The sequence below is a fragment of the Calliopsis andreniformis genome, unplaced genomic scaffold, assembly GCF_051401765.1.
Source record: "Calliopsis andreniformis isolate RMS-2024a unplaced genomic scaffold, iyCalAndr_principal scaffold0022, whole genome shotgun sequence".
In the NCBI taxonomy this organism is placed as follows: Eukaryota; Metazoa; Arthropoda; class Insecta; order Hymenoptera; family Andrenidae; genus Calliopsis; species Calliopsis andreniformis.
The window spans coordinates 9,942,639-9,963,528 of record NW_027480432.1 but is presented as its reverse complement, the minus strand read 5'-3'; the positions used below and the strand labels follow the sequence as shown (position 1 = coordinate 9,963,528).

The 20,890-nt window shown below is 32.5% G+C and overlaps 1 protein-coding gene across 1 annotated transcript in view; it reads left to right on the top strand.

Moving 5' to 3' along the window:
• Positions 1-3,962: 3,962 nt before the first annotated feature.
• The window catches only part of Dh44 (corticotropin-releasing diuretic hormone 44), a 72,620-nt gene continuing 55,692 nt past the window's right edge, over positions 3,963-20,890 (top strand). The window contains exon 1 of the mRNA XM_076390904.1: positions 3,963-4,281. The gene's annotated coding sequence lies outside the window, so the exon portion shown is untranslated. The remainder of the gene's footprint in view (positions 4,282-20,890) is intronic.

Sequence of the window (20,890 nt, the reverse complement as noted above, 5' to 3'; positions counted from 1 at the left end):
TCATGGATCAAATAGTTTACAAGAGCATTTAGGCGATATAATTGCAAAACTCAACCTTTATATATGAACATATCTTGTTTCTGTGAATCGTGTACTTTTTCAAGAACCTGGAATTTTGGCACATCGTTAAAATTAGTCATACATTAACTTTAATGGTTCTAGTGTTAACAATGAGGAGGTATCTTTACACAAACAGATAGACGCTAATAGGGATAATCAGTGGAAGACGAATGGTTGATACATGGATTTACTTGTGGTCCACGTTAAGCAGAGGAGCTCAAGTCTCCGAGAATGCTCGTGTTTAATGAGTAATGGTTTATGTACACGCTCGGTAATTCATCGCGAGTCTTGTTCGTTCGCTCCATTACGCAACGTGTAAGTAGATTACGCATAATTCCAAACTGTATGGAGAATTTCATCAGATGGGTTTGCTTCTGTAAATAATGAAAACGCAGATTGTAAACTTTTAGAAACTCGTAGGAGGATAAGGACATTGGGACAATTTCGTATGTTTGATTTGTCTTTTTACTTGTGCAACATTTTCTTACTTAGGATCGTCATTATGGTGACTGTAACACAAAACTCATTGATAATGAGCTTATAGCGAAATTTATATACATATATATTTTTGGCTTCTATTCAATCTCGTCGAGAGTATACATGAAGAAATGTCTCTACATATGTACATATTTATAAAATTTAGTGAAAATAGTAACGAGTCTATAACGAGAAAAGACTATTTCAAGGAATTATTTAAAATAAATAAGTTGTATTTTCACACGCTTGCACACACTCATATCTTTTGAAAATTAAAAATAAATGAAAATTAGCTTTTTGTATATCAGTCGACCTCATAACTGTGTGTCTCGTTGTACACTTGTTCTCATATATCTATGTATAATATAAGAACATAGTATCCAAACTTTATATAATATTTGCTAGCCTGCCAAGTTATTGTTTACGGAAACAAAATGGCAAAATTGTTCGAAAATTAATTTTACTTCGATATTGTTTACATAAATTAGCGATGTGACGCAATTTAAAACGATGCAATTCACAGATGTGATTCATGAGCCATCGATCCTGGTAGTAGGTGTTAGCACTTGTGATTAACTTCATTACCGAAAGTTTAATTCCGGGGCAGATGCTCTATTTTCATAATAAACGCCACCTGTTAATGCATGCAGCATGCAAATAGTCAAATTATGGACTCATCATACGTAACGTGATTCTGAAACTGTGTGAAATTGAAATTAGATATATTTAGTTGTTATCAAAATTGTCATTGGTAAACATGGGTATAATTGAAAAACTTAATTTGCTTAAGGGGTTTGCAAACTTTTGTATCTTTATGGGATGATAAATTTACATACATTTTGAGAATCGTTATATTTCATTTAGGCATATCTTTTTTTTTAAATTAATTTGGAAAAAAAAATTAAATCAGTTTATAATCATTTTTTATACTATGTTATAAGTATTTGAGAAATTTAATAGAAATAACTATATGCGTATATCTATATTTTCTTATTATTCTGTATAATCATATGTCTAAATAATGTTTTGTATTATTTATTATTATATTTGTGGTGGTCTTCAAAAGGGTCAACTTAAATATTTACACGTTTGCCTAAATAACATTAGAAATGTCACAATAATATTGTTTGTTTTGTTATTCTTAATCATAAAATTTTACAAAGTTAGACATTAACTATTTTTATATGAAGACAGAAAGACAAATAGTAACATCGAATATACTCTTTAAATTCAAGTAGTCAATATTGACGTGGGTCTTTTATCAACTCATTTACTTAATTATAATACATGAATAATTATTGCTTATAGAAATATGAACCATATATTTAACTTACAATTAAATTAAGAAATGATTCATTTTTCTGTAAATCTATAGCAAATTTTATATATAAACAATTTTACAATTCAGCCGATGAGCAGCAGTGCTTAAAGACTTATAAATAGAATTCAGAATACTGTATACATTGTGTCAGTGGTAGTGAATAAATTATCATAAACAAATGATCTGAGCTGCAGTTAAAATGAATTAAACTACGTCATAGTTTTCTCTGATATCACGTTATATTTATAACAAATACGTTTAAGAGTAATCGTACTAAAAAACGCGCCTGAACAAATTAACGAGTCGTTGTTCTTGTCGTTAAATGGAGTGGTTGTTCATTAGATATCGTCAGTGCTTTTTCGGAAGTTCGTTAGTATTAAATTATTCTACAAATAATAATGGAAAAATAGGAGTATGAGATAAAAAACTAGAATGTGCGTGTGAAACAGAAAAAACAAGAATGCTGAAGAAAAATAAACATAAGTGAGATTCGACTCTGATTTTTTAGTAACATTCAGTACATGGTTATAATTGAATATTAAAAACAAAAGCACAAAGAAATCTTATACTGTATGTTATTAAACGCGTGTCAGTTTTGACGACAAAATATTTACTTTTTACGTGGATATTTTAATTTTCAATTACGTTAGAGTGGATTAACTGCAATCTTTTGTATAACGAAAGTATTTCATAAGAAAAATTATAATATGAAAGAAATGTAATACTATTTTGTTCGGTAAGTAGGTTATACTAATTCAAGTTGTTAACAATATTAATATTTGAAGACAAGATGGAGACGAATGGACTGTTTTCTAATCAAAATTCAATATTATTCAGTTATTATCTACAACTAAAATACTTAATTGTCATATTAATCTAATTAGATATTTAGTAACTAGACAATTATTATTATACTTCATTTATTATTTGATTTCTAGATAAACAATCGAATTTTTATTGCATTTTTAGGTCAGCATTTCTTGATGGAATTTCTAACATTTTGATTATAGTAGTGTATTAAAAGTAATAGGTTATTTCTATTTAAAATTTGAAATTATGTACTTTGTATATTGCAATCATTGGGAATAAATATTTTTTAAATGTCTTATTTACAAACAACATGGGAATTACTTCGTTTACGATACAATTTTTAATTTAATAATTTATTCGTTTAATTACAACTTATCTTGTACTAAAAATCTTCTAAAAACTCTTACTATAAGTATACAAATTCATAAAATGAAAATTACTGTAACTTACACTGTACTTAACTAAAAAATGTTTAAGCAAAATTTTGAATCAGAAACAAGTAACTATTAACAAAAAAAGAAAATACAAGTCAAAATTTCAACACAGATAGGCAAATCCACTCACACCTATCATATTAACAATTCAATCAAATACAAAACATTAAATACTTTATCATCTCTAGTCACAAAATGTTTGCAGGCTTTTAGAAATTTAATTTTCAACCGAATAGCATCAACATATACAATTCCTTCAGAGCGTCCACATAAAACAAAAGCTCACCAACATTTAATAAATTCATTTCAATAATCCACACCGAATACAACCCAACGAACACTTCACCGTATTCGGTTGAAACGTGTTTGGAAAATCTTCAAACAGAAAGTACCGCATAAAGGCAACAACTCGAGCCAACCCAATCCCCTCGAAGCGAACAAAATTTATTAAAAGGGAGACTCTCGATATAAAACTCGAAATATAACAATATTCCTCGAACCTCTGTCTTCCTAATCCACACCCAAATGCAAAACGATGAATATTCCATTAATATACCGTGCTTAACTACAAAACGGCCGTTAAACTTTTCAGACCGAGGCCCCCTGGCAGACGGCGCAGACTTAATTATTATTTCTCGCTTCTTAATCCCCCGAAACTGTGACCCGATTCACCCAGACGAGGATCCAGGAGTCTCAGGGCGGCCGAGTGGAACAATGATCGAAGGGCGAGATCGGTTCGTAGGGCCAGGAGCAGGCCTCACCACGGGAAGCGGTGTCGAGCGGAGTCGAGGCGAGTTGGCCGGCTATAAAAGCCCTCTCGCACCGAGCCGTCGACGTCACACGTCGTTAGTACTCTGCACGGTGAGGAACTCCGGCGTACCACCTGTTATCCCAGGACGAAGCCGCTCGGTTATCCATCGGCCAACGAAAATCAGAATCGAGCGAATCCCCAACAGCGGAGCGTGTCTGAGCCAGGCGGGTGCAGGACAGGAAGTTGCCTCGTCAGGATCCCACGTCGATAAGCTGTCAGGTTGCTTCGAGGCCCCTCGTAGCTGCATCTCGACCCAGCAGCTTAATCTTTCGAGTTATTTACCGGCGTGATTGGAAAGGAAGATTGTTACCTGTGACGAAGACTCTGTTCTGAAGGGATAGCCCGACAGGCGCTTGGTGTCTTGCAAAGTAAGTGGTTATCGTTACTCGTTCAATATTCGGGACACGGTTTGACGTTCGTGATCCTAGTTTCGATAGTTCGATACGTGTGTCTTTATTATTTTTTTTTTTTAGTTAGGCTGTTGTTATGTAATTAGTGTGGACACTGTGCGCGTCTGTCCGACAAGAAGATAGCGATGCGCGCGTTTTATGATTAGTGTAATTTTAGCAGCCGGCTCCATTAATAGCGGGGTTAGGGTAACAGCCCAGTGATCTCAATTTTACCTTTAATTTTCACTTGTTGGATCACTCGGCCGCTTCGTTAACGTCGGGCGGTCTTAATATTTCAATTTCTGGTTCGCGTGTCGGTCGCGTTTTCAACGAGGAAGATAAGGAATATTTGTGATTAATAGACGATGAGGCTCTGAGAAAAACGGAGTCTATAAATATTGAGATGTAATCCTTCGTAATGACAAGGGCTTAGCGAAGAATGCCAGTCGATCGCGCGGCTCGAGGAGCTTCGTATTGACGTTTCTAACGTTAATAATCCTCGTGTTTATTTCGATAACGAAAGGTTCGAGGAAGGGGAAGATGCATCTTTTTTTTTAGAATTTTTCCTAGAATTAACATTATTTTTGTCACTTGGGGGCTTGTTGTTGATCCCAGTCTGGATTCCAAGCTGACTCACGATGCCATTTGCGTTCTGAATTCCTGGAAAGCAGTGAACCGTGCGTAACTGAAATTCTTCAATTCTCCATTCTATGATCTGGCCCCAGCGCGTTTCACCCTCTTCTGTCCGCTAATTAACGTGAGAGGTTAATGATCAAGTGTGCCGAGTCTTCGCGTGATATTGCCTTGCGTGTCTGCGAGAAAGAAATCTTGTTGCAATGTGAAGGGCAAATCGAGGCATCTTAGGGTAGTCGAGTTACATAGACTCCTTTTCACTAAATTAAAAACCTGGATAGAACATTTAGGTACTTTTGTTTCATTAACGTACATTTTCCTTGTATATGTGATTACAGACGCTCGTAGATTATTGCTACTTGCACATTGTTTTCTGTTTCTTTTAAATTTTATTGCGAAAGGAAGAGGCAATTCCCAGTTTATCTGCTTTACGCAACCAGAGTTATCTTTCGTTCATTTTTTCGAATCCGACGAATTCCGAACAGTGGTATACACTCAGTTGCTGAGAAAGTCTCTACTCTAAGTGAATGTGAGCGGGATTGTTCTGAAAGATTCGTGACGCGTGTCATTAGTCAGCAATTATCGAAGATCCAGAATGATAATGTCAGAGATGCAACGTTCGTTTGATAATAGTTTATGATCGGAGCAGAGATGATTCAGCAGAGTAAATAGAGGAGGTATTGTGCAAACTTTGTCACAAATTACTGTGGTTTCTTCCTCTCTGCAATTGAACTGGGACCCCATGGGACTAAAGATCTGGGTAGCCTCTTATGGGAATATTGGATTCTTTCTGTATTGCATTGGGAAACTATATGTGTCCATGCGTTTGATTTCAAGCTTTCGTGGACGCGATCGGTCATTTCTTGTTGGCGATTTTAGTTCGTTGCCGTTCGTATTCAAATGTCAGTTCGAGATTCTATGATCGATGGGGCAAAGGTTGGAGAACCAAATAGGTGTATCAAACTTTTTGCTATAGTCTAGCTTCGAGAGAAAACAAATTCGATCATATCATGCTATAGGGTTTGATCTTTCAAACCATTGAATGGGATAAGTGACATATTTTCGAATATTTGTCAATTTTTTTTGTTGTTTTTTTGTCTTCGATAAAAAGTTATCATTGGATTTTTTGCATTTTCATATCTTTTGAAGATCCAAGAATTGAGAGTTGGTGACTGGAAAATTTTTATGTTTTATTTATTGTAAAAAATGTGTTTATTATGATTATTATTAATTTGCCTTTAAATTTCGAGACTGAGAAAATTTTTAACTACAAAACGCACTTCAATTTTGAATGAATCAGTCACTTATTATTTAATTAATGGTTTATTGTGTGTTATTTATAATGTTTGGTATGAATCATTTTTTTCATTTCACTACTTCTTATTCCAACATGATTTTATTTTCTACCTGCTATAATTTGGTCATAAATATTCTTAAAACAAGCCCATTTGTCAGATTTGGGTATTATTTGAATACGAAATCATCCTTTATTCATGAGCTTGAAGAAAATTTACTCAAATAAAGAATCACGTAAATTTTTAGTCAACTAAAAATTTACTTTAGTAATGTTCAATAATTTGATTAATATTTTAAAATAATAAGTAATTTTAGATTTCTTGACTGTTCCAATGTTTCAAATAGTTTCGAAGATAGAACTTCAGTTGAACAATAAAAAGAAACGTATTTTTAATAACCATGTTACAATTTTGTAATCATACAACATTTATTCAGTATCACTAAAATATAAGTTTTAAATAATAGTACAGTCTTTTACATCACGCAGCTATACATACATTTTCATTGTATAGGACGTTAGATAGAAATCAAATATAAAATATATTTTTATATTATATAAATATCGCGTCTTCTTATCAGCAACGAGCTTATAGCGTGTACAATGCACAAATTAAAGAATGCATTGATAACTTGTGTCTGTTTTGACTCAACTTTAATTGAAAGAATAACTGATAGAGTCGTTCTAAAATATAGTAAAAATAGTGATGAGCTTATAACGAGTACGTATTGTAATTTTCCATAAAGAAATCATTTACCATTCACTGTTTCAAAGTTGAGAAATTATCCAAAACAAGTAAATACTGCCATAGTTAACTTATTATTTGTACTCTTCACTTATTTTGGATAATTTCTTAACTATAACAGTGAATAACAAAGTTCCTCTTTTACGCCTTATAATATTCTTCTATATTATATCTTAAAGCATTCAATCACAAAACAAGTCATTTAACATTCCCTTCCTTACGAATTCTTTAATATCAATCTACTTGTAGATATCTACCCACTATAGCTTCGTTATAAGTTCCCTGTCATATACATCACATCTCAATCAATTCTCGTCCTTTTCACGTACTCTTCACATTTTTGATGGCACAAAAATTACCTATCAGCCAAGTTGACTCATCGTCAGAGAAATATCCCTCGCCACGATCTTGCCATCACCGAATAGCGAGCCTATATCGAGAAAGCACTGTAGCCCAGTATCGAAGCAACAAATGGTCGGCCAGAAAAGTGTCGTGTTTCCATGATGTCAAAGTGTCCAGCCCGTGCTGTCTCTGTTGATCATAAAAGCGAAGTTGGGGAGGGAAACGTTTAAGGATTTACAAGGATCACGTGTTCCCTCGCCTATGTCTCCCTCGTCGCTCGGGAAAATTTGTGCGTGTGACTCTACCAAGAAAATATACGTCTTACGAGGATAATAATATGCCTAACGAGAGAATTATTCCCTGCCCTCTCGACAATTCGCCAAATCTATAGAAGCTGCCATTAATAAACCGAGTTTATCCCTGTACGTAAAAAAGGGGAGCGTTTCATCCCTGTGGCCTCGTTACACGAGCTGTCGTGCGACGAGTGGCTCCGAACCAGAAGGAACGATACTTCGTGCAGGCAAAGTGTGGGAATGTGAAGTAAAATTTTTGGTACGAGCCTTATTACTGCGTGCAAGATGACAAGTGTGGGATGTATAGCAGTTTCGCGGATATAGAAGGTGAAATGACCTAGTTTCAAGTACAATAGTACAACTTTTCTTGGGTGGAACTGTGGTTGCGTGGGTGGTGGAAATGTGCATGTGAACGATTGGTGTCTTCCACTCAGGGGTGGAGATATTCAATCTCATTTGAGAAATATCCTCGATGGTTTTTAAGATTCTTGGTGTAGGGTTCATAGGAGAGTTTTCAGGCTTTGCTACAGAGGCATGTGATACATGTGATTGATTGGTGTCTTCCACTCAGAGGTGGAGATATTGATTCTTACTTGAGAAATATTCTCGATGGTTTTTAGGATTTTTGATATGGGATTCATAGGAGAGCTTTCATGTTTTGCTATAGAGGGGATGAGAAATGATAGAGTTTAGAAGAATGCTAAAAACTGAGGCATTGAACATGTTCCACTTGTTGCGTTTAATCCTTGAAATTTTTGGGAGTACACCTGATACATTGGATACATTACACCTGGTCTTCCTAACTTTGTCAGTAGTTGCTGCTTGCTACTATAATTAATCTTTATAGTTGATATTTATCATATGACGATAAAGTATAATATTGTTCTCAAAGGAAACGAAAACAGAACACAATTAGATCTCATTTTAAATGCTTCTTGTATGTCTTCGTAGGTATAAAAATAAATAGAAATTTTTAGTTACGTCTACAGTTAAAAGTACTGGGGCTTTCTACTTTCTAATGTTTTTATTAACTAATAAGATGTTTTGTTTATTCCCTTTAAATTGTTTTCAGAGTAAACAAAATGTTTAAAGACACCTTGCCCAATGACAGTGCTCAACTTATAGAAATTAATAAATAATAAATGGCTTAAAAACTGTACCCAGTTAATCATTAGAGGATTGCAGAGTTATACATATTTTATAAAAATATTCTGAAGCTATGGTCTTTCTCATTAAATTAAGTAGTATAAGTGGAAAGTAATAAATAACGTCAAATTTGAATTCTTTATTTGACTAAATAAAATGTCTGAAAATCTTATACAAGATCTCATAAAAATTTTAAATGAAAGGCCAAGAAATTATACACTATTTTTTAATTAATTCAGAATTGTCTGTTGAAACGAAAACTGTTTCAAACAAAAGACACTCAATGCTACAGATAATATTATACCAGGTTTTGAATAATAACGTTATTTTACTGAAAACCTGGAATATCATTTCTTATATTGTCATTATTGAATGGATTATTTTTATATATATATATATTTTTTTTCTTTTATTGTAGCTTAGCCAATTGTGTGCTTTTTGCTGCACTAATATATGTGAGCTTTATCATGCGAGAGCAGAAACTATTCAGCCCTCTGCTGTTTTAACCTTTTATCAAAATGAAAAGAGTTGTATCTGGCAAAGCTAGCAGTTTTTCTAATCATGGAAAGAAGTACAGAAAATGTCTGCCTTTCTTTATTATAATACAACAAATTAATATTTATATTGTTATTTATATTATTATCCACGTTACATAATACGAATACAGTATACATTGTTAGTGTATCTATAAATTAATACGTTTCCAAATTAAATTTTTCAATAAAATTTCAAGAATTGCATAATAAATACATTTGTCCATTCTAATACTTATAAATTTCACGTTAAAAGTTTATAATTATTCTTCGTCTACAATATTTACAAAACAAAAGTATTTCAGACGATGAATTTTAATATTTATATCATAATAAAATTACTATATTTGTAGTAGCTTTACTATTTTACAAATTTATATCATTTCGAACGACAAAATTGCTTGTTCTTAGAATCTTTCTGTATTGGGTACTTATTAGTAGAACTCAAAGAATTTTTAAATTCAATCTTCTGGAAAATTGAGACTCGTACAAGGAAATTACAGTCGGTTATATCAGAATTTTGTAGCTGAACTGTGCCATTACGTTTTACGGACATAAGTAAAAAACAAACATTACGTGTATGAACATGAAAAACTTAATTGAAAATGTAGCAAAGAGAAACAACAGTTATAATCGTATAATTTGTATTATAAAGTAAGAATAGATAAATGATATTTATTTGATCTATTTCTACGAATTTTCTATTTCAAAGTTAGACATTTAGTGTAGTTGAGTATATAAAATGTTAGATATTATTATTAATATCTCTACTATATTGATTGTACAAAATATTGAACTTATTATTCTGTTAATTGTGTTGCAACTGAAAAAAGTTGATTAATTTTTTGTGTATAGCTTTCCCTGTAATAGTAAGTAGATGTACTTCACAACCTGTAAAGCTAATTCGCAAATAACCTTCTGGTTATCTCTCTTTCAAAAGAAAACAACTCTTTTTAAGCAGATGTACAAACACCTGTTACTTATCCTGTGTTTAACACAATTTTTGCAAATCATTTTTTCGTAATTTTATTAATTCCTCTTTCTCTACATACGAATAGAATAAAAGGACGAGAAAACGATGAAATGCTTCATTTATCTTTGTTGGAATTGTTAGTGCATTTAGACTGAAATTGAAGAAAAATAATTATGTTTTAATAATTTCAAAGAAAATTATTCACTTTTCTTAGAAACATGATTTCAAAATATTTTGGGGGTCTTTAAGCAAAGGATCATTATAATTGTAATTATTAATTATTATTAACTGGAACAAATTATTTGGGCTGCTCATGTAACAATTAATACGACGAACTTTTACTACAATATTGAATATAATTACCCACTTGTACATATATTTATAATCTACATAATATTCTACATGATATTTAATCTACATAATATTTACAATACATAATATTCGTATATTATTAAAATATTGGATATTATCAAGATATACTAAACACGAGGAATAAACATTCAGTGCGAAATTTCTCATCAACGAAACAAGAAGCCTTATCAAATTGAATAAATATGTATAATTAAAAAGAAAAATTATATTAGTTTGCCCAACTTCAATAAACTCACCCCTAAAGAGATTAATCCTTCAAACTTGATATCTGTACGTGGTAACAGCCCAAAGTCTTATCTATACATCAAACTCCACATTTACATATTTTTTCTAGTGCATTTAACAGTGACCAATGTTAAGAAAATGTAGATTATATATAGATTCGAAATTTTTTAAATTTCGTGTGAGATTAATATGATATCTACATTGTATGTTTAACGTATATAGAAAAAAATATTAATAATGATTTGCTAACAGTAATATATAATAATAAGATAGCTAACAAAAATATGAATATGAAATATGAATTTATTTAAAGTTAAAACTGCTTGATATTATACACTGCTCTTCCTTCTTTTCGCATAACGGAAATTAGATTGGCCAGTGTTTCCTGTAATGTAGAAAAACGGATTTACGATATCCCTTTGGTTAAAATGAAGATCAAAAATAACAGTTTGAAGGAATTAATTATTTAAATTGCTATAATAATTGAATTCTAAATGTAACCTGTGAGAAATTATTTTCTTTAAATGTCCAATATATCACTTTCAAATCATTTTTTGTTTTAGTCAATTGCTACAAATATGACGCATTATGTGATGTGTATCTGTATAAGTACTTGAGCTACTTTCTCAAAATCCGTATTTGTGACGCAATTGAGAATAGAATCAGAAATTATTGGAACAATTATTTCATGAATCATTTATTCAAATGCAAAATAAAATGAAAGGTTACTTCAATTTATAATAAACTAATAAAGTAATTCAGAGAAAAATGATTTATTTGTTCAAATAAACTAACTATACTGATTTTAAACTAGTTTCTAGTTAAAATGATTCTTTAGCCTTTTTTATAGCACTTACAAGTTTAATTTAAAATGTAATATAGAAGAAGTTAAAGCTTGTAGGTAAATAAACTAACTATACTGATTTTAAACTAGTTTCTAGTTAAAATGATTCTTTAGGCTTTTTTATAGCACTTACAAGTTTAATTTAAAATGTAATATAGAGGAAGTTAAAGCTTGTAGGTTCTTTTATCTCGATCTATTGAGACTATTTAATATCTAGCTATTTTAATATTTTAACTCGTCAATTATGAGTAATCGAAGTAATCAATAATCAAAGATGAACAAACTAAGCTGCCATCATATATTTATACAAAAATATGGAAAACTAATTATGATACACTGTGGTTCATAACTATAAAACCTCTATAGAATTTTTAATTCTTGTATCTTAATATTTAGTTTTATAATAATTAAGGGTTTTAACAGTTTTCATACGCCATCATTTAACTCTTAAAGGGCTTCACATATCGTTGAATCTCGGAAGACATAAGACATTCCTTTTCTCTGTATCACCTGGTTACACATTTAATGACATATTAATTAACTTATTTATTTATTTATTTGTTGACGAGAAAATTCCTTTTATGTACACATAGAGAAGATGACGTACAGCACATATAGATAAATAAAACTAAGCACGGTTTAAACAATGAGTAACCATTCGTTTGAACAATGCTGCAGAACCAAAAATATTGATGACAACCTCCATTTTCTGGCATATTTTGACAGTGACATGAATGTGTGCAGATTGACACGTCATTGGTCACACGAACGAGAACTCATAGTCGCAGTGCAGGTATTGCAATGGCGAAATTGCATCGAGATGGATAACGAGACATGAACACTGGTACAAATCCCAAAAAAATATATGTTCACCTACATTATTAAGTATACCTTACACGATGAGACTTACCTCGTGACATGTCTCGAGGCAAGTGATGGATCTGAGACCACTTGGAGTTATTTTGAATCCCTTTGTCTCTTCAAAGATCCAATAAGAGTCAAAATGATTGGAAGTGTTGTGGTCCTATCACTACTCACGAAACATGCCTCGAACCAAATCTCATTACATAGACCATAAGAAATACTTTACATGAGTGATATGTATCAAAACACTGAATTTAGTCCAAAAAGATAGAAACTGTTTAGCTTGGAGATTCAGAAGAAAGGAAAGTTCCACGTCTCCCAAAACTCAATGACACCATCTCCTAAAGCAAGTCTCGAGCCTAGTCGCATCGTGTACGAAACTACTCAAATTCAGTTAAACCGACACTCTATTTAAACACTTCAATCTGGTTTCAATATTTGTGAGCATCTGGTTCATGAACACCTGGTGGCTATTCCTTTGCATTTAGCAGCGAAAGTGTCGAATCCCTCACGAGTCGCTCCTTATCATCAAACCCCTTAGTCCACCGTAAAACTCTCTCAGATTAAAACACTCGATTGTCTTTGAACCCCTGCGAATCGAAGATAATTTGAAATCCAATTCTTATTTCCTTCCCTGGCACGGCTACGATCGCCTCGAGTTGGATTCATCGGTGCGCGCGATAAAGACTCAAGAGTTTCCTTCGGCCGCTCTCCCGCCCGCTGCAAGCGATATGGTTTTCGAAGCGGACACCGAACCAATTCCACTTTCCCGTGAATTACTATCCCCTTTTCATTGAACTTGATTCAAACTTCTCCCCGCCCGTGCGCCGTTTCTAATTCCTATATTCGTTCTAACCTGTCCCGCCAGTCCATCCCCTCGTCGCCCTCGTTAATCCAATTTCTTCCGAATTTCAATCCTTCTGATCGCCGGCAATCGAGAATCCGTCGAAAGTTTCGAGCCTTTCCCGCCATCGATTTTCCAATATTCCCCATCGGACCTGTTCGCGCGGGAACCGAGAACGAGCACAGTGGGAATATCGGCGATTGTTCCGCGTCAACAATAGCGCAACCGACAGGCCTAACGAAATTATCGCGATCTGTCTTGTCGTAAAACGGATTAACTTTGCTCGCTAATGGCTTGGTGGCTTGGGTCAACGCGCGACGTTCGTGAAATTCCCGCGGATCTTCGTGACGAAAACTGTCTCTTGGCGCCTGCTAAAAGTCTGTCGAGATCGATACCGTAGTTTTGTTTCTGTTTGGTCGCGGATGGTGGAACTGGAGTCCTTGTAGAAGCAAATTGCTCCTGGTGAATTTTTCAACGTTACACGGAACGTTTTCGAGTGCCATTTGTTTCCGAGGTGTACATGGTAAGGGGTTACAGTGTTTTCATAGATTGTGGTTTGCGCAGGCTCGGCCTGTGGTTGGGATGAAGGTATGGCTTTTTTTGAAATTTAGTGGGAAGGAAGTGGTGGAAAGTCGTTAGTGTTTTTGTTACTGTATTGGTGAGTTGGGGAACAATGCAAGTACAAAGTTAGCCACTTTCAAGTCTGTAGTCAAATGGCAAAACTGGGTGCCATTTTTTTTTTTTTTAATTGAGTTATTTATTTTTTCATATGTACCTTTGACAGTTAGTAGGAGATTGTATTTGTAAAACAATTAACTTAAAGAAGCAACGTAACAGTTCGAGACATATAGGTTTGTGTATTGTTGAAAATCGCTGTACTGAAAAATAAAAAAATCATGACATGTCAGGTTTTGTCATTTGCCAATAGAAATAATCTCAAAAATATATCTGGACTTCAGAATACAATATTAAATCCACTTATTTTCAGTGTGACTGAATACACTTTAACTCTGGAGGTCAGATGCATAGAAGGCTCAGAACTAGATTTTCAGATTAAACATCTCAAAATGTGACTTTTGAACTTGTACTATTTTTCAATTTACTGATTTAATTGTTCCTTTGGTCTTTCTCACCAAGAGAATTATGGTTAAATTAATGTTGTTAGGAATGTGCTTCTTGGGTTGTGTACGTTGATTATGAATTATGAGTTTATAAGAATTTTACACTTCTACTGGAAATATTGTATAATAGAAATATTCTTATTTTTGTATTTCATGGTAAAGTTTTCACAATACTAAAAGTAACTTTTAAAGCTAATTTAATAATCTTTGATTGTAGACCTTCGGGGTGAGCTTCATATGTGACTGTCATTGATCTTAAATGAGTTCAATTCGCAGACTGTCAAACCCCTATTAGCTCCCAAGTACAGTAGCTAAACACTACTATAAGAGTTACATTTGAAAGCATTTGTTCAAGTACTGAAACTGAAAGTACAGAAATATATTTCGAACGATAATATTAAATGAAACATCCTGTATAATTGGAATATGAATATATGGCAAATGATATTAAGAAAAAAGTTTATGAAGGACCTATTGACAATGTCGAACCTATATTTAATGAACAAATAATGGTAATTCCAATTACTCTTACGTTACTATGTCTAAAGTCTAAACTCTAAACTCTAGTTAGTTGCTTAGTCTTTGAACAAACAGTGAATCATAACATTCTTTTTAATAGTTGTTTGACCTTTCCATTATTGTTAGAGCAAAGTGTGTTTCTGTTATAACTTCTGTTTGAGTTATCAGAAATTAGAACATTAGAAAGTAAAGGAAGTATCAATAGAAATAGTGCAAATGTAGGATTAACACATCTAAACAGAGTTTCATGGTCTACTTCTGACAAAATTAGAAAATAAATAATTAAAGAATAGAGGAAGAAGAATATTCTATATTTTTACAATTATTTCTTTTATTTTTTCAATTGAATGTTATTTTTTCTGAATAAAATTTTGAATAAAATTATGCATCAATATAGAGTTATTTTTGTTAAATTACAATCAATGCTAATTTTTGCTAGAGTATTCAAAGTGCCCGCTTGTATTCTGTTATTGACTGCGCCTGCGGCTGCGCTCTCTATTGTGTTCTTTTTGTGTGCATGCCCTCGAGCATGCTTCGTCAACCAAATTATAATTGTATCTACAAAAGTGTCGTTAACATATTATTATTATATCGTGGTATCCTCACGCCTGGCTTCTCGGGACAAAATCCCAACAATTTAATAGCAATAATCAAAATTTTATTATACTATAAAGAAGTATCTTACCCTTTTCAATTAATTTGACGTTCACATTGAATTTTTTATGATAAGATATTTTAACAAGAAATGGTAGAATACAATAGTGCAATAGAAATTCATCTAGGTATGTTTTCTTATTGTTCAAATCTTTCTGGGTCGTCAGTGCGCTTATATTTCCCGCCATTTTCATTTCAACAGGCTTTATATTATCCCATACTTTATTTTATATCATCTCGAAATTGTTTCTGAGATAGTAACTATTTCAGAATGAGTTTGGAATATCATTTTCTCGAAGAGGTTCTTTTCCTTCGTTATTTTTATATTTTTCAGGATTTATGTACCTATACCTTTCCAACGAATGTTCATAACTGGCAAATGTATTTTTTATAAGCTGTTAGAATTTCGAATAAATTCAAAGATATCATAATTTCTTTTCAAGATATAATTTCAGAAATATTGTGATAAGTTTAAGTAAATCATTTGAAAACAAATTTTTATTTTAATTATTTTAATTAACTGTTTGAAGTGTAGAAGAAATACAGCATCATAGAGCTAAATATATTAAAAAAGTTAAATAATTTCCTTAACAAAATTTAGCCTCCATGAGATTGAATTTTAATTTTTCATAAAATATGTATACGTAAAAATGAGCAATATTAGTTTTATGCTGAATATATTATATACAAAATTATGTACAAAGTATTCTATAGAAAACTAAATGTTAGACAGTTGTGCGTTGCTAAAAGTCTCTTATTTAAATACTTTTGTCTCTCTATTAATTGAGATAACGAAGATTCTACCGTATTTTCAATATATTATTGTTCAATTCTCACATTTTTAAAAATACTGATGTGTCTGATTAGGATAAAAGACTTAAGCAATGTTAGCTGGTTTAAGCTAGAAACCCAAGTATATTTCCGATACTTAGATAAATTTGTATGATTTTAAACTATCCCACCTTGATAGAAATAATTCAATAAATATATTTTCTAAAAGTTAATCTATATTAGCACCTATGCCTAAAATTTATTTCAGTCAGTTAATCAGTGTCCACAGAGAATGACGCAACTTTTCGAATAAATCCGTGGGGATTTAAATTCCTCGCTATCAACCAGTGGGCATTGACACGTGTGTTTATGAGAAACGCCAGTTCACGAGAGAAGCTATTTTTACTATAAGCCAGTTATTAATAAAACTGACCCCGAACAAGTGGCATTTTATATTCTTCCGTTTTGGTTTAATTATTTATTTATTTAATTTAGTTTCATTTTGTCGGTTGCATCCATTCGAGTAGGTTGTCAGCAACTATTTACGTTATTTCACAGTGAGTAATAGTATCTAAATTACGGCTCATAAATTAATTTTGATAAATTCCATGTTTCAAGAATATTCGATAGCATATTTTGAACAGAATTTAATGCTGTGGCCAATTCATTAAAATCTTTGACTATAATTTCAGGCAATTTCTTTTTCATATGATATTTCAGGCAGGAAGTAATAATATGCTTCAAACAAATACAAGATTTCTTTTACTAGATCTCTATTTATAGATGATTATGAACAAATGTGATATTAGGACAGGCTTCTAGCTAGAGAAGTTTATAATGTATTTCTCTATATTTTCTAGATTCGAATGTGTATTTTCAAGGCTTACAATTAGATCTTTGACAATTGTGGTAGGAGATGAGGAAGGTCTAATACGCGATGCATCTCGAGTCTTCGCATTTGTAGACTATTGTCCTAGAGATTCGGATGAGTTTCTAGTTTCTAGTCTATTTAGGTATTTTATGTTAAATCTCGCAATATCCTGTTTTACTATTTGTATTCTGAAATCATAATGGAGTGGGATAATTATTAGTATTTTTTACTGAAAATTTAAGTGTTTTGATCTTCGAGTTGCTAGCAGAATCCCAAAGTTGTACCTATGTCCTAGGTCCATATTGGATTTACCATTATTTTGTAAATTGATAAATAGGATATTACAGTAAATTTTTAAGAATAATTAATTTCAAGCCTTTCTTTCAAAACCTAAACAGGTCTAAAGCCATTATCTTCAGAGCAGGCTTTTTAAGACAATGCAAGCTCGATTTGGATCTAGATTCATTGGTCGTGACGTTTCTGATATCTGTTTTAATGATAGCGTTACATTACTTTGAATTCCAGGGATGACAACCTTTTGTACTCTGAGGATTCCAAATTCACATTCAAATTAGTAGCCTGATTGCCTCACTGGTGTGTGAAGGGTTAAAATGTGTTCCTTTCATCATTGCTTTTATTCAACGAAGTACATAAAACAAAATTGCCAGGAGTCAGATCAAGCGGATACAGTAGCCTTGTAATTTATTTTCAGTTTCTTGAATAAGGGATCATGACAGGAAACAAACCTTCTGCCATTTTCTGAAATTCCAGGTAATGTAATGCGAGTATTAAAACAGTCACTAGAAACAGACAATGAGCACCAGAAACGTGTAAATCAATGGGCTTTGACTATGAACAATCTGAACTGAATTATTTTGAAGATGATGACTTTATATATATTTATTTAACTTTTAGAGTCAAATTTTCTGATAATCTCATTATCAAACCTCATAATTGTTTTATTTCCCTACTTTATTTTAATTTCATGCAAGTAAAAGAAGGTCTCCATTAACCAGTACAACAGAGAACTCAAAAATATCTCCTGATAGTTAATTTTACTTCTTTCGATTTCATTTTTTAAATTTCATCAACCCATAGAGATCATTAGCAACCATATTAATTGTCTACAGAGAATTGAATTACATATTGAATTTAACTTAAACACATACAAATATATTTTATTATCTTGCAATTAACCTAATATTAAATTAGGTTAAATTAAACAATTTGGCAAGTTTCAAAAGTGGCGAATGTGGTTAAATCTTTGACCCTTCAACGCCGACACATTTTTGCCTGAAAAAGCACTGTGCAAGTGGAAACGAAAATTACACCATTGGAAAGATTGCATTTTCCAAATTAAATGATTCATACATAGTTTATAATCAGAGGAAGATTATTTAGAAGAATTTTTTTAAACAGATTCGCAACATAGTAGATACTTTATGTGCTACCTCTAGTAAAAAGGGTTTTGACCAAACGCAACAATTTGAAGTTATGTTAAAACATTGTAGCTTTTAAAAAGTAAACTCCTATCGTATGAATATAAAACACATGGGAAAATTAGATGGGTTTGTTGTGATAGTATTTTACATTTTTAAAGACTACAATACTTTTAAACAACTTCGTATTCTTGCGTTTGGTCGAAAACCTTTGCCAGGAGTAATATTTAAAAATGATGTTCGAAAAAATGGGATATATGAAGCCCGTCACTGATGGGTCAATATAACACAGTGTAAATAGATTCCCATGACCCTGTCAAACTGAAGAGAAAACAGTACATATCTAACATTTCACATAAAACTGAATCTCAAAACGAACAGATTCGGGAATGTCTCGACATGAATTCTGTAACCGTGACCTCAGTTAGAATTGAAATTGGGTTTCAAATAACTGGGTTTCAATCCAGAATTGAAACCCAGTTAATCCAGGTCCCACTCTAACGTATTGTACTCCCACATGCCAGCGTCGCAAATGAAGTACCTAAGCGTCCATTTATCCCCAAATTCGGTGCAGCGAATAGGGAACAAAACGATCAAGCTGTTAACTATTTTGAATGTCACCGTAGCAGCTAGACAGGGGAGCATTATCGAGCCACCGGTTATTGTCCCTAATAATCGAATAGATTAGTCGCGTTACGATCGACTAACTGGCTTACGAGATAGACTGGCAATTAGTCTAGCAGGAGTCGCTGGCGGGCGCGTGTCACCGTCGCAACAGTATTTGTCATTCGGGCAATGTAAATCATGCTGCCTGGCGTGGACTCGATTCAGCCGCTGAGAATAGAGAAAGAGCCGAACGTGGCCTGACGGTTGATAAAAATGCGTAAAATTAGAAGCAATTACGCGACCGATGGACAAAAACTCGTCGAGCTATCAGCACGCGCTGGCGCCGAGGAGCTGGAACGCGTTATCGCGAGTTCATTGTAGAAACGCACTTAGTCAGCCTGATCTGTCGTAATTGTCAATTGCAGTCGAGATAGGGAAACTTTGTTTCGATGCAAAGTGCGGGGAAAAAACATGAAAATATTGAAGGCCGACGCGCGACGATAAAGGGAGTTAAAGAACTCGAAAAATAGTATTCATGTGCGACAGTATTGGGCGTCTTCTACTTGGGGAAACAATAACAAGTGAATGCGATAAATAATTGCTTGAATGAAGATAATTAAATTAGCGCCTCTTGAAATAATATTTTAATCGTTTTGATGCATTGATTATGCTGAATGGGAATACCCAATATTTTGGGAAAAACTATGCTGTAAACGCATACGCTATTTTTCAAAAATTTGGAAGCAGTCATATTCTTTTTATTTTGATTATGTATGTAGCTCTACATTTATTTTTAAACAAATATTTTTTTATTAATAAGTTAAAAGGGGTTGCTGTAAGAAAACTTAATCTATTAGATATTTTCATCAATTTGCAGGAAAAATTGTTCTTTTAACCACATTTGTATAAAATTCTTAATTTTATCTAATTCCACCTATTCGATAATTAAGTTATTAATTGTTAATCGCCATAGATTAATTTATTAATCTAATAATAGATTTTATACAATTATTGTATTTATACTTGTTATCGTTTTGTTACTTTCTTCAGACTTTTCGAAATTATTAAAAATTAGGTTATTATTTTTGTGAGGTACAAATTTGATGAGAACAAATATTTATTATTATTCTCTTTTAAAGTTTTGAATGGTACCTAGGGTATCCTATTTCTACTTTATTTTCATATTTTATTCAGTCTGTGTAATTGGTACATAACTCATTCATCCTCAAAGTTCTTTAATTACTTTGAATCGTGTATTTTTAAATAATTTACTTATACCTTGCATTTAATTACTTTGACGGTAAAATAATCAAAGTGTTTGATGATATAATGAATAATCGTTTTTTGCTCTCAATAATTAAATTTCAGAAGAGTTCATTATGCGAACCCTTTATTAAATCAATGGACCTACAGATTCATTAATAATGATTGTAAAGAGGAATATATACATTTTTTAGTATACTTAATAAGATCTTAAAAATATTGCGTCGGGCACCTAC